This window comes from Trachypithecus francoisi, unplaced genomic scaffold, assembly GCF_009764315.1.
Source record: "Trachypithecus francoisi isolate TF-2019V2 unplaced genomic scaffold, Tfra_2.0 Lachesis_group15, whole genome shotgun sequence".
Taxonomy (NCBI): Eukaryota; Metazoa; Chordata; class Mammalia; order Primates; family Cercopithecidae; genus Trachypithecus; species Trachypithecus francoisi.
Genome location: NW_022681460.1, coordinates 105,130,003 through 105,144,254, shown reverse-complemented (window position 1 = coordinate 105,144,254; position 14,252 = coordinate 105,130,003). Strand labels below are relative to the sequence as shown.

General features: G+C 39.7%; 1 protein-coding gene across 1 annotated transcript in view; it reads right to left on the bottom strand.

Moving 5' to 3' along the window:
* Positions 1 to 14,252, bottom strand: part of LOC117097668 (glutamate receptor ionotropic, NMDA 2A) — a 178,342-nt gene that overhangs the window by 88,880 nt on the left and 75,210 nt on the right. The gene's annotated exons all lie outside the window — the stretch shown is intronic.

Genomic DNA, 14,252 nt, shown 5'->3' with positions numbered 1-14,252 from the left:
GTACTAAGATGAAGGAAAAGAGAAAAAGGGAGAGGAAGATGAAGCTGGAGAGTGAAAAGAAGAGGAGGGGGACTGAAATAACACACGGGAGAGATGGCGCAGGTGGGGAAATTAAAAGCATCATTTTGACCCCAGATACGGTTCTATTTAAGTTGCAAATTAAGGTGAACTTTTATTAATCCTGCACAGAGGGGAGACTGTTACTGCTTAGCGTACATCAAGACCTGTCAAAATAGAATCGATTGTATTCCCTCAGAGCAGCAGTCGGCATCTTAGTGCAATCAAATTGAAGGCTGTATATTTTGAACCTTAATTTTATTTGACAGCTTATTGGCACTATTCACATACATGCCGGGAGGAAGCTGCCCCCGCGCTGCTCTTTCTCCCTTCTCCTCCTGCTCCCACACGCGATTGCTTGACACCACAGGTCACCGCTTTATGTGTAATACCAGCCTCGAGGAAAACACCTCGTCTGAAAAGCTAAGTGCCAAATCCAGGCTTGTCTGTGTCGACATGACCCACTCACCTCTCCTCCTGTAACGTTTAAGTGTCACCAGAAATGAATCTCAACCCCTTAAAGAGAATTCAAACACGCCGGACACCAGGAGAGGTGACAGGGTGGGAGGAGAGAAGAGAATCAGTGCTCTCTAAGATTACCTCATCATACGGGCTGGAAAATGTTTGCTGGCTGTGAAGAAGCATTTCCTGTGGCTAATTACAAAATTGTCCAGCATTGCTGATACATTTCTTTGTAAGATAGGATGGCGAGTACAGCAATTTGGTTAAACACATACACATTGTTCCTTTATTCATGCTATGATGTGTAACAGGCTGGGGAGAATGTTAAACCCATCAAATTCTTCATTCATTCGACATAGATTTATTGAAGACCTACTATGTCCCAGTGCCAGCCTGGGAATAGTGATGGCTAAAACAGAATGGCTTTTGCCTTCTTGGAACTGTCAGTCAGTTGTACGACATAGATCAAACCAAAAATACTAAAATATGCAAATAGACAAAGAAATATACAAGTTTTCCCTTTTGGAATATATTATATCAATCCCTTTTCTTTCCATTTGCCTTGGAAGTCTCAAACACAACCTTCAAGAGAGGTTGGAGAGTTCAGTGGGTAAGAGAATGGCTTTTGAAGTCGAACAGAACTAGGTGTAAATCCTGGCTTCATCCACTAGCTGAGTAGCCTTGGGAAAGTCATTCAACCTCTCTGAGCTTTACTTTCTCCCTTTGTAAAATGAAAAGAGCAACAGGGTATGACCTTAAGGACTGCAGTAAGGTTTGAATGAGCCAAAAAGTACCAAAAATACAGAGCATAGAACCTGACATGGCATGTAACACACATGGTGGCTATTATTTTACTATTGCTATTGTCGTTAGCATTTAAGATATAGCTGAACTATCACCTTATCTGTAAAATCATTCCTGCTTCCTTAGTAATATAGAACTTTGCACATACCTCCACCATAGCATTTTAATATTATAATTTTAATGACATAACTTTTTAGCACTTCTGTATAGTCAGGAAATGTGCCAATATCACCACTTAGTTTAATTCCTACAAATTCTACATGGTAAGCATTATTATTCCAACTTCATAGCTCAGGAAACTGAAATACAGAGAGGTTATGTGACTTGCACAAACTCACACAACAAGTAAGTGGTGGAACCAGAGTTATATCATGGGGCTTCTTTCTGAACCCAAAGGTGCTTTCTCACTATGTACATAGTGCTTCTGTGAATTGAGCTGCAGGAACCACGTTATAGCTCCAACACTCTTCCTTCCTTGCAGACATGTTTCCTAAAGTCCCAAGACAATGTAAATTAAGGCAAAGACTAGCAGAATCTTTGGTGATGTCATTGACCACATCACAACCCCCACACCATGGGAGTCATGCAAATGTTTCAGTCTAACGTTGACTCAAGGAAAGGTGAAAAGGTTTATGAGCGCCAAGAGTGCAATAACTTCCTAAATCTTCTACAAGTTCTACTCCCCATTCCTGACACATCCAAGTAAAGTACCCATGGGCCAGCCAAGGAGGTTGAAGGTGAGTGGTAGGTGGAGAGAACTTGATCAGGAGCTGAAACTGCTGTGTCAATGTTGCCTTAGATTCTAAGAGCTCTTATCTTCTTCTCTGATCTGATAGGCTCCTCAGCACCCCACTGCAAACACCAAAAATCTCAACTACTAAATTGTATATACCAGATAAAGGAGAACAGACATTCTTCACTTTCCCTGCCCGTATGCCTATTTACAAGGGACTATAACTGAGTCCAGTGTTTGTAGACAGGTTTAGCAGAGTCATTCATTCCATAAATATGTGTTGAGTGGTTACTAGGTTCCAAGCACTGAGCTAGACACTGAGAATACTGTAACTTAAGTGACAAAATGTTTGCTTGCATGAAATTTTTGTGCTAATTGAGAAGACACATGAGTCAAATGATTACACAAAAACATATGTTCATATAAACTGGGAGGAAGAAATGAAACACGGGTCTAAGAAAGCATATAGGAGAAAAGATATCAGAGACATCTTCCCTGAGGAGGTGACACTTAAGCTGAAACTGGAAATTCAGGATGAATTGGACCATGGCAGTTGTGGGAAGGAATTGTGGAGGAGCAGAGAAAGAAAGAGCACTTCAGATAGGTGGAGACCAGAAGATGCAAAGCCTTGTAGGCTGTATTAAGAAGTTGGGATTTGCCTTAAGGGTTTGCTATAGACTGAATGTTTGTGTTCCTCCAAAATTCACAGGGTGAAATCCTAACCCCTAATGTGGTGGTGTTAGGAGGAGGGGTCTCTGGGAGGTGATTAGGTCATGAAGGTAGAGCCCTCATGAATGGTATTAGTGCTTTTATGAAGGCCCCAGAGAGACCATGTGAGGATGCAACAAGACTACTGCTATCTATGAACCAGGACGCAGCTCTCACCAGACGCTAAATCTGCCGGCACCTTGATTTGGACTTCCCAGTCTCCAGAAGCATGAGAAACAAGTTTCTGTGGGTTATGAGCCACTCAGTCTATGGTATTCTGTTATAGCAACCCAAATGGACTAAGAGTCAATCTAGTTCAATGGTCAGAATGGAAAAAGATTTATAGAAGTTACCATGGATATATGTCCATATATAACCTGCCTGAAAGTGGAAGCTTCTTTGCCTACTCCAATTTTTTTTATTATGGAAATGTTTAAATGTATACAAGAGTAAAATCATATAATGAACCTCCATATTCCCAATATCCAGCTTCAATAATTAGTACTCAAGACCAATCTTGTTTCATTTATACTCCCACTCACTCCTTCCATATTACAGCAAAGAAACCCACACCATATAATTTACTCATAAATCCTTGATTTGATTTAAATATCTAAACCTCATTTGCTTCACAATGTTATACCTCAATAATCTACAACAATCTATGTGTTTATGTATATGTTTTACTTATGAGACGATGATTTCCCAGCCTAGCAGGAATTTTACATGCATAATGATTGGTTTCTATGTCCACAGCTTCTAACTCAGGGCGTGCCACATGGAGGGACTTAATGCGTAGTTTTTGGTGGAGTGAATAAACACACAGCCTGTATTTTTTAAATGTGTATGACTCAGAAAATGTTAGAATGATTAATGTGTCCATATGTGCCTCAGCTTTGGAATCCTGTACCGTAGGCAAAATATGGAAGTATCAAGGACCTGTATTCTCTCCCCTGCTCTTACTGCAACTTCAGCCCCCCAGACCTAGAGCCATTGAGGGCAGCTGTCTGAATAGCCTCTGAGTATTAAATTTCCCCAGAGAAAGCAAATATCATCATCCTAACACCATTTAAAAAGGGACTCCAGTCACTCTGATGTATTCAGGGAGAAAGTAACAACCAATGGGTTAAATCCTGAAGACCTCAGTTTCAATTGTCATATTGTCTCTGCTTGTCTCCATTTCACAGTGGCATGGAGTATGTATGCTCCAAGTGCCTTTTTTAGAAGTTATATCCAAAACGGAAGAACCCTGTGCACTCTGAAGATGGCAGCCAACAATTTCTCTGCTCCCACCTTGGAACGGATGGTGACTCTTTTGCTATTCTCTAAACTAGACCTTTTTCCTGTTCCCAATCCCCTCCATAAAAGTGAACACCACAGTCAGCTGAGTCTGTAACTTTAGATCAGCAGTCCTGACCCACATAAGCTATTCTGAAGAGTGAGCCAGGGTTGCACATTTCCTCCAGCAGTGCTTCCAGGAGTAAGGTTTCAATCCATTTCCTCCAACAGTGCTTCCAGGAGTAAGGTTTCAATGCATCAGAGCAAGTGAAATCATACAGTCATTGTCAATCACGTGCTCCTATTTTTGGAGCTTGGAGGGAAAATGAAGTTCCAGGACACCTTGCCAAACTTCTGGTTAGATTTATACACAACCAGGATAGGCAAGCACAGTTGTGTGTGTGTGTGTTGTAAACAAGTACATGTATATGCACATATGGATCCCATTGACTTTTCAGGAATCAACTTCATTGCTACAGAACCCCTCTCTTCTCTCCTTTACGTGGCAGAGGATAAGAGGGTTCAGAATAATTAATACCACAGGCTTAGAGATCAGACAGATGAACAGGTTCAAACCTTGTCATTGCTTTAGCCATGTGACCTTGAACAAGCCACATAATGCTTTTGAACCTCAGTTCACTCGATCAGCAAATAAAAACCACACTTCCATTTCATATGCTGTTGTGAGGCTTACTTGTAATATAATGACAACAAACATCTCTGAAGCGCAGCTCCTGGCACACAGGAAGTTCTCCATACGTGGCAGTATTATCATTAATTCAATATTTGTTAAACTTATCTTCAGGAAAATGAGCTTCCATAGCAGAAGAACTAAGTGACAAAAGAGATCTGAGTTTCTTCTATGGCATTCCCTTGACTTTTGACCTCACTGATTGTATCTCATTCTCCTCACTGTAACAGAAATGAGGGGAGTGGGTTTGAATTAGATAATCTCTAAAGTCTTTCAGGTCTAGCACTCTATGTAAAATGCAAGGATAAGCTGCCCTCCCAAATCCTTCCTGATTTGAGATCAGGGTAATGAGTACATAATTAGAAGAGGGGCAAAGGTAACACTCCTCGCTTGATGTTTAATTCTGTATGGCAACCATATATTAGGGCAGTCTTGCACCCAGGGTGAAAGGACAGCAGAAAACAGCCAAATGGCAAGCTATCTCTACAAAAAAGTGGCAGGATGGTTCTGAGAACCAGTTAGAAGACTGAGGAAAGAGAAACATGGTCAACAGAGCCCTCTTGGAAAACAAACAAACAAACAAACAAACAAAAACAGTGGTACTCAAATCTGAGCTTTTCTCAAAGTTGGCTCTTCCTCATTCTCTGAAGAAGGGCATGAGTTCAAATCCTGACTTGTCCATTCCTAGCTGGGGCACAGTGGACAATAATGACAAAAGTCCTTTGTTAACATTGATTAGGGCTTTACTATGTGTTTCCAGGAGCACTGCTAAGGGTTTTTCATTCATTATATGACTCAATCCTCAAGGCAACTGTATGATTGCATGACGAGGAAACTGGGACTTAAAAATATTATGTTTCTTGCTCAGGTCAGATCATAAGGGTCACAGTAAGAATTTAAACTCATTCAGTGAAAACCTCTAGAGCGCTGCTTAATAACTACCTCCCTTTTTGAAATTTAGTTTCTTCATCTTTTAAAGGTTACAACAAGGTCACAGAGTTGTTATAAAGATTACATGAGATGATAAAAATAAGTCTTTCTGTTTCAACTATTCTGAAAGCTTTAATAATTGCTGTAATCCTAAAAGTAGACCCATGAATAAAATGCTACTTTTATTATCTCCATTTCATAGATGAGGAAACTGAGGCCTGGGGTTTAAGCAATTGTCCAATTCATATGCTTTGAGAGTGGTAGAACCAGGATTAGAACCCAGGACTCATTTTTAAGTCAGTGAAGAAATGCAACTAGAATTTTCTGCTGAACAAAAAAAAAAGACTAACTTTACAATGCAGAAATGTGACAGATACCATGATTTCAGCCCGATGGTCAAAGCCAATGTTGACAATGATAAACCATAGCATGGTGGTCTACCTGTGTGGTCTTATAACCTCAGTGTAATTATAAGAAAACTATCAGAAAAATTCCAGTGTAGGGGTATTCTAGAAGATATCTGACCAGTACTCCTCCCAATTGTCAAGGTCATTGAAAAACAAGAAGGTCTAAGAAAGCATACTAGACAAGAGCAGCCTAAGACAATATTACGATTACATGTCATATAGGATCCTGGATCCACTATCACGATGGAACAGAAAAAGAAGATTAGATGAAAACTAAGGAAATCTGATTAAAGCATGGGTTTCAGTTAACAGTAATACATGAATTGACTCATTGTGATAAACATACCATACTGTCAGGTGTTAATGATCAGAGAAACTAGGCATTAGGTATGTGAGAAGTCACTTGACTATCTTTGCAAGTTTTCCGTATATATAAAACTAGTCTAACCTAAAAAGTTTATTCAAAAACTGTTTTTGAATTCAAAATGGAGAGTTTTTAAAAAACAGCAAATATGTTCTCAGACACAGAGTAGCAAATTTGCCAGGAGTTTAAACTTTGGAGCCGGCTACTCTGGCTTCAAATCCCAGCTGTACCACCTGTGAGCTGTGCCACTTGGGCAAACTGCTTAATATCTATTTGCCTCAGTTTCATCATCTGAAAAGTGGGATGATATTAATAGCATAATTCACAGGATTGCTGAAAGAACTAAATTAGTGAATGTATGTAAAGCCCACAGAGAAATGCCCAACACTATGTGCTATGTATCACTATTTTGTCATTGTTTAAATCAATGGAGAAACAATTTTAGAGTGGAATTTAGATTATTTCGTATTTTAACTTCGTAAGAGCTGTTCTTGATAGTAACTTTAGTTTACTTTAGACACAGTTTTTACCATGTCAGTAGTTTTAGCCATAAATCACACTTTTCTCCACATTTCCCCCAAGGGTTCCGCAATAGCCTTATGCTATTTTGCCTATTCGTCATTCATTTATCAGATTTTTGGTTACAGCATATTGATTTTCCCTTGGAGAGATGCTGCCCCAATTTCACGAATAGGCATGTGTCCTTTATTTGGCAAATCAGTACACTGATTGGCTCAGGAATGTGCATGTGACCTAAGCTAAGCCAATGAGAGTTTTGCCTGGGACTTTTGCTGGAACTATTAGAACAGTGCAGTCATGAGAGAACAACTTATCAGAAAATGAATACTAAGCTAAGAAATTGAGAGAAGATAGCAATAAAGTGGGGATGGCATTGCTTGAGTTCATATAATAACAGTAAAAATTGACATTCACTAGGCACTTATTATGTATCAGGCACCATTCTTAGCGCTATCTGAATTCTAGTAAACTCCCTATACAGAAGAGGAAGTTAGGAAATACTTTTTATCTCTATTATGAATTTTTTTGGTACTTAAAAACAGTTCTCAATTCAACAAAATAGGTTGTATGGGAGGAGAAAAAAAAATCTTTACCTTTAAAATAAACTGAATTTTGGTGATAAGTCTTTGAGTGTTTTCAGAAATATACTGACGTTGTGAAGTCAAAAAATATTGACCTCTGATGGAGAAAAGTGATTTTGCTAAAAGAAATATAGAAAGGGTAGATTAACTTTGTAATGATTTTTTATTCTTATTAATAAAATTTAAATACAGTGCTTTTAGGAAGCTAATTGCTCTTCAGCTCCTAGAAAGAGTTTTTTTTAAAGGACAGTGATTACTTATCAAAATGTTCAGCCAATATGTTCTCAGAGCAGAGATAATTTCATCTCCAGAAATTGTATGTCTCAAGTTAATATACACCTCTTATGTCCGGATAAATTCAGAGGGATGTTGCCGAGGCTGAAAAAGGCTGGAAGAAATTAGGTTAATAGATGTGCGTGGCTCTTTCAAAGAGATCTGAGCATTTGATCTTATTTGATCTATTTATGAAATGCTTACAAGAGACAATTAAAATAACCTCATCACAGGTCTCCTGGTCTCTGAAGCCACCCCCTAAAAACAAATATCTAAACACCAAAATCATAGATCTACTCTGTGCTCAAGGCCCTCCATGTCTCATGCTGCCCACGAAACCAAACCCAGACTGCCCTGTAAAGTAAAAACTCCTCTATAATAGAGGTCCAATCAACCTCACTATTCTCTATTTCTCACTTTCTCTCTCATTCTCTCACACACACATCATCACACTAAAACACACACACATCTGCCTTTGCACACACACTTATACCTACACATATTCACAATTAAACATGGAAAAATTCATAATAGAGATAAAAAGTATTTCCCTCACTTCCTCTTGTGTATAGGGAGTTTATTCGAATTAAAATAGCACGAAATATGGTGCATACATAAGCGTCTGATACATAAGTGTCCAGTGAATGTCAATTTTTACTATTATAAGAACTCAAGCAATACCATCACCACATCTACACATGTATGTATACATATTCCTATACATCTATACATAAACCTCTACATAAAAGCACACTTATATACAGGTACACTCATGCCTACCTACACTCACATTATACACATATACACTCACACCCATACGTACAACTACAAATACATACCTAACACAAACACATACACTCAAACCTTTACGTACATACACACACACACACACAGAATATGAAGCTACAATGATGCACACACTTTTCACAAAACACACCCTGAACGACACCCACTTTCCTGCCTATGCCTACACTATTTCTTCTGCCTGGAATTCTTCTCCTTATTATCTCCCCTTACTGAAATCCTACCCACTCTTTTCAGGCCTAGCTCAAATGCCAATACTCCCATGGAACCTAATTCTCCATCTGGAATTCATTTTCACATTTTCGTTGCCTTTAGAACACACTTTCCCCTCACTTGTGTATTCATAAGCCCACATGCCTTCAGTGCTTTCCATTGTGCAGGGCACTGCTGGAAGCCCTGGGGCTACAGTGGTGAACAGTCCTCAGAGAGGACTATCCTATCCCTAGAGTTTCCAGTCTGGATGGAGATGTCAAAGCTCAATAGCAAAGAAGTGAGAAAAATGCTATGCCGGCAGCAAGCACAGGATGCTGTTGAAGAATACAGCTTCCTAATCTGGAAGGGAATCAAAAAAATGCTTCTAACAGGAAGTGGCTTCCAAATATGAAACAGGCCAGTCGTGGTGGCTCATGCCTGTAATCCCAGCACTTTGGGAAGCGGAGGGCAGCGGATCCCTCGAGGTCAGGAGTCCCATCTGTACTAAAAATACAAAAATTAGCCAGGCGTGGGTCTGTAATCCCAGCTACTTGGGAGGCTGGGACATGAGAATCACTTGAACCCAGGAGGCAGAGGTTGCAGTGAGCCAAGATTGCACCACTGCACTCCAGCCTGGATGACAGAGCAAGAGTCTCTCAAAAAAAAAAAAAGGACCAAGGGAATTAGTGGGTTGCCTATTATGGGGTTTTATCTTTATCCTATGGGCAAGTGAGATATGTAAGGGATGGGGATGAGGATTTGTTGAAGACCTGTTGAAATCATTCCCCAAATCAGAAGTGGATTAAACACTTCTTCTCAATGTAGTGCAGAGACAGCGTTTCTAGCTAGAAGATTCAGAAGGCAGAGTGACGAGCTGGGAGGTGGCTGCAGGAATCTGGATGACACAGATAACCATCACCATGGTGGTCAGGCTGGTGTGAACTCAAAGTGTAGAATCAACAGAACTGAGATGGGCTGTAGGGGTGGGGAATAAGGGCCCAGTTGGCCTTGAATCATGGTTCTGTAGAGTGTCAAGGCTGGCCAGTCTTCCTCAACCATGTGATCCATGTTCGATATAGTATAGTGCTCACCCACAATGCAGTTCAAGAAATATCCGCTGAAATGAATTCTATTCTGACTGTAGCATATCATCGATTTTTACTTCGAATTCAGAGTTTAAAAAGGGAAGTTGCCTGTTTACTCATCTTCTCTCCTTGGAGACAGACAATAGGAATTGCAAAATTAAAAATCAGAGAGGAGATTTATTAAAACCAACAACAGAAGCAGAGTTCAGGTTGCCTGTGCTGTAGTCTGGCTGGGCCCAGTTAATTCATTGGGTGGTTTCAAAACCATGGGGAAACAGGCTTTAAAACAAACACTTCAAGCTTGCAAACCTTCAGAGTACATTTCACCCCAGAAAATAAGCAGTGATTTACTCCCAAGCTGGAGAAAACATGAGTAATTAACTCTTCAGGAAGATGACGTTAAGGAGGAAGAACAAAGCAAACAGGAGACCAATTTCTCCCCACCTGAAATATAAAGTCTGCCAAAGGACATGAGATAAATGGCCGTGAAGGAAATTTAAAATGATTTACTGTCCATATTTAGCATAAGTAACAACATCGATTAGCATCACTTCCATGCCTCTGCATGCACATCTGACACACAAACAAACTGATCGTAGGTTAAGACGTAAGTAATTTTCTGTCTTGGGTTGCTGCTTGAAACCAAAAGCAGATCTAAATGTAATTGATCCAGAAACAACAATAAAGATACTGGAGCCACTACTGTGGCTTGATATTAGGTTGACATATGCTGTATCTGGAGGACTTTGCAGTTGAGTTCAGTGATTTTTTTAAAATCAATACCTGATCTAAAGAGTATCCATGAAAACTAGTCTGCTGAAATCAACCGTCACTTTGGGACCCAATTTTTCCCTGTGTGGTATGCACAAACAAGTTTCTATGAAGAAATTGCTAAAGAGCAGGTGTGGGTCAAACCTGCTCTGTCTTCACTGCCATGAGCCTTGGATGGCTACTGGCAGAGTGAAACCAAGAACTGCTTTTCAGATACTGAGGTAAACTGCCTGTTTCCTCTGAATGCACTGTTTTAAATGCAACGATTGGAGGTGGTGGGATTATGAAGCTTTGGCATGAATAAGAACCTTTCCTGGAAGCGGATTGAGAATGCAACCTCCCAGATCTCTGGAGTGTTGGAATCAGTAGATCTGGGATAAGGTATGGGATCCTGACTTTTCAACCAGCGTTCTAGGTCATTCTGCTCTGAGTGGTCTAAGGACCCCATTTTAAGGAGCACAAGGAGGAGAAGACCTAGGACTAACAAACAGGATTAAATACAGCATAAGAACAAGATAGAAATCTTTCTTCTTGGGTTACTTATGTAACCAGTGGCAATTGCCAACAGATCTAAATGAGTTTAATCAGCTATTAGAGCCTTAATTAAATTCCTCTCAGTTGAAATTTCAGAATTGCCTAATTGTTACACAGCTCGCATTGGAGCAGTAGATTTTTTTTCCTCCCATAACTGCTCTCAAGATAATCTAGTATCTTTATGGATAACAGCATCAACCGTCTTAGAACCCAGTACTGATCTGGTAATTCACAGAAACGTGTTTTGATTGTTATTTCCATGAACAACCCGCATCTCTGCTTCCATTCTACTCTTGAGGCTCAGCCAACAAGGGAAGAGCTGAATGCTTGTTCAACCTCAAATTTAAAAGCGGAAAAATCTTTGGAACAAAGAGCCATCATTTTCTTCAGGAGTTCATGTATAATCTTCAGTCCTCCAGAGTTTCTTTGTTGCCAGATCCCTGGGGATAGATAGGAGTCCTATTTCTTTGGATTACTTTTAATTCTTTGTGTGCTCTTAAAAGTGATGGGTTCTTGTAATTAGCTAAAAAGTTAATAGTGTTTTCTCTCTCTCTCTTGGTTCTACCTTGGAGTAATATAATGCCAGAGACTTGAAAAATCAGCAAAAATAAAAAAGGAGCTCTTTCATAATCGTAGATTAATTTTTTGAACTTGCTCTTGGGAGTCCTTCATTGTGCAAGTTCCGTATCAGTCCGTCTTCCATAGGCTGCAATGATAATTATTAAATAATTAACAAGTATAATTGTTGGCATTTACTGAGGTACTGTGATTACCCCAATGGGCATTTTCTATTTTACCCTCATAATCCTATGATAAAAATGCCATTATTAGCCTCATTTTATAAATTGGGAAACAGGGAAGGTAAGTGACTTGCGCAAGATCAAACAGCGAGTGAGAAGACCTGGAATTTGAGCTTGGACTTCAGGGCAAGAGCTGTTACCACTGCCTGATATTTCCAAGGCTGCCATTCTATTTGCTTTGGGAAATACTAAGGCAAACATGAGCAGTTTGCTTTCTTGAGGGAATATTTCATGGATCAGTTGGGAAGAGAGCATTAATAATTAGCACCATGCAGCACAGTGATGTCCTGAGAACCGGAGAAGCCGGGTTCTGGCCCCAATACACACAATCTTCCACTTTGGGAAGGGGCAACATTTTCTTTCCATACGGAGCACAGGAGGTGGGGAGAAAGCAGCCAGAGGTGGTCTTGCAGTTTGCTTTTATGCATGACAGTTTTACTTCCTCCATTTGCCCATGAATTGACTCTTCTGAGGACCTTGAATTCCACCACAGAAAATGCCTCTAACAGCAGAGTTGCAGTGAGCCCTACTTTGCAGGCTTGATGCTGAATTTCACCGCTACTAACACGGACATCCAAAAAGCAATTAGAATAGCACATCAGGGAGAGAAAATCAACTGTTCAAATGTGAACCGTGTGACAATTAGGTAATCTGGGGGTTTCAACTAAGAGGAATGTCATTAAGGCTCTAGCAGCTGATTGGACTTCTTCCTTGCCTCTGTGGTCATCTCCATCCATTACATAAGCAGCCTTAGAAGGGAGGATTTCATCTTCCTTCTGTATCATATTATATTTGAGATATTGTTGGCCAAGACAACACAATTCTGTTTCTATATCTGCATCTGTTATTATCAAAACCCAAACATAAACTTGGTTGGACTTCTTAAGAGGATGTTTCTTGGAGGAGAAAACTAGAATGCATATAGGTCTGCAAAAAAAGTTTAGGAGGAGATGTGAAGGCAACTGGGACAATCACAGAAACAGGAATTGGGACTGGGGAAGGTTAAACACATAACATTGCATGAGAACTTGACCTGAGGCCAATCCTTTATTACAATAACAGTGATAACTATTATTATTTTTTAACACCTGCATAAAGACAATTTAGAAATATGATAAAGGTTTTTGTTTGACCTTCTAATGTACTTTTTCTGGGTAAATTTCAAAGATCAGCATAGCATCCAATTGTAAAATAAATGAAATGCCATTTGCAATCTGGCAGAGTAAAGAGCTCTTTTGGGGAGTATTTACCTGAATGATATTAAGCAACTCTTGTTCCCTCAGCAAACTTGCCAATAAGAGTTAGAAAGTGGCCAAGAGAGTTAGACTCTGATCCTGGGCTGACAGCTGAGACAGCCTTTTATTTATTGGGATAATCAATTCATTCTTACCAGCCTGAAAATTATGACTGAACATGACTATAGATACAACTTCTCTTACTCTATAGCAAGTTTTTTTTTTTTAATGAAAACCTTGAAAAGTGGCAAAAATTTGGAGCTGAGTGTGTAACAGTTTATAAAAGGAGATAGGTTCCAGGTAATTAAACTGCAGGCTAAGGAAGCACGAGGCTTCAATGCATCAAACCTGACTTGAAGGATCTAACAAGTCAAAAGCTGATGGATTTCCTCACTCAGCATTATGTAAAAAGCCAATTCCATTTGGATCTCAGCCCTGAACATTCAAAGTTAACCTCATTGACTGTGTCTGCAGAGTTTTTGCAATAAGGTTACAGAATCTGGAGGTATCAATCAGTGGAACAGCATTTCACCCCCCATGCCGATGAAAAATTATTGGGTTGTGAGAGTTGAAATGTCTGGAACTTGGTGGCAGGTCTCTGATGGGCATTTGTTCTTCTGTATCTGGGGCAAAATAATAAATTTAAGTTTTTGAGATGGACATTTCCCTTCTTCCAAATGAAAGGGGTTGGTGCCTGAGGCCCTGCTAGTTATTACAAGGATGCTAACCAAAGCCCTTGTGCATGGGTGAAATCCATCGTTATGATGAAATGCACACTGATGAGAATTTCAATTTCCCTTAGATGAGATGGTATTTTGACAATCATTTTTCTTTGCTCATCTCTGGCCCAAAACTACACTGCTCCAGGCTTGTCTGGGATCTAAAGTATTCCAACAAGAGGATCATTTGAAATACTAAAGCCAACAGAAGATTCAATAGTGAGAAAACAGTAATAAGCTTAATGACAGCTTTGCCCGGTTAAAAACGTGATTATTCTAAGGCAGTGGGGGAAGAGGAGGTTTCC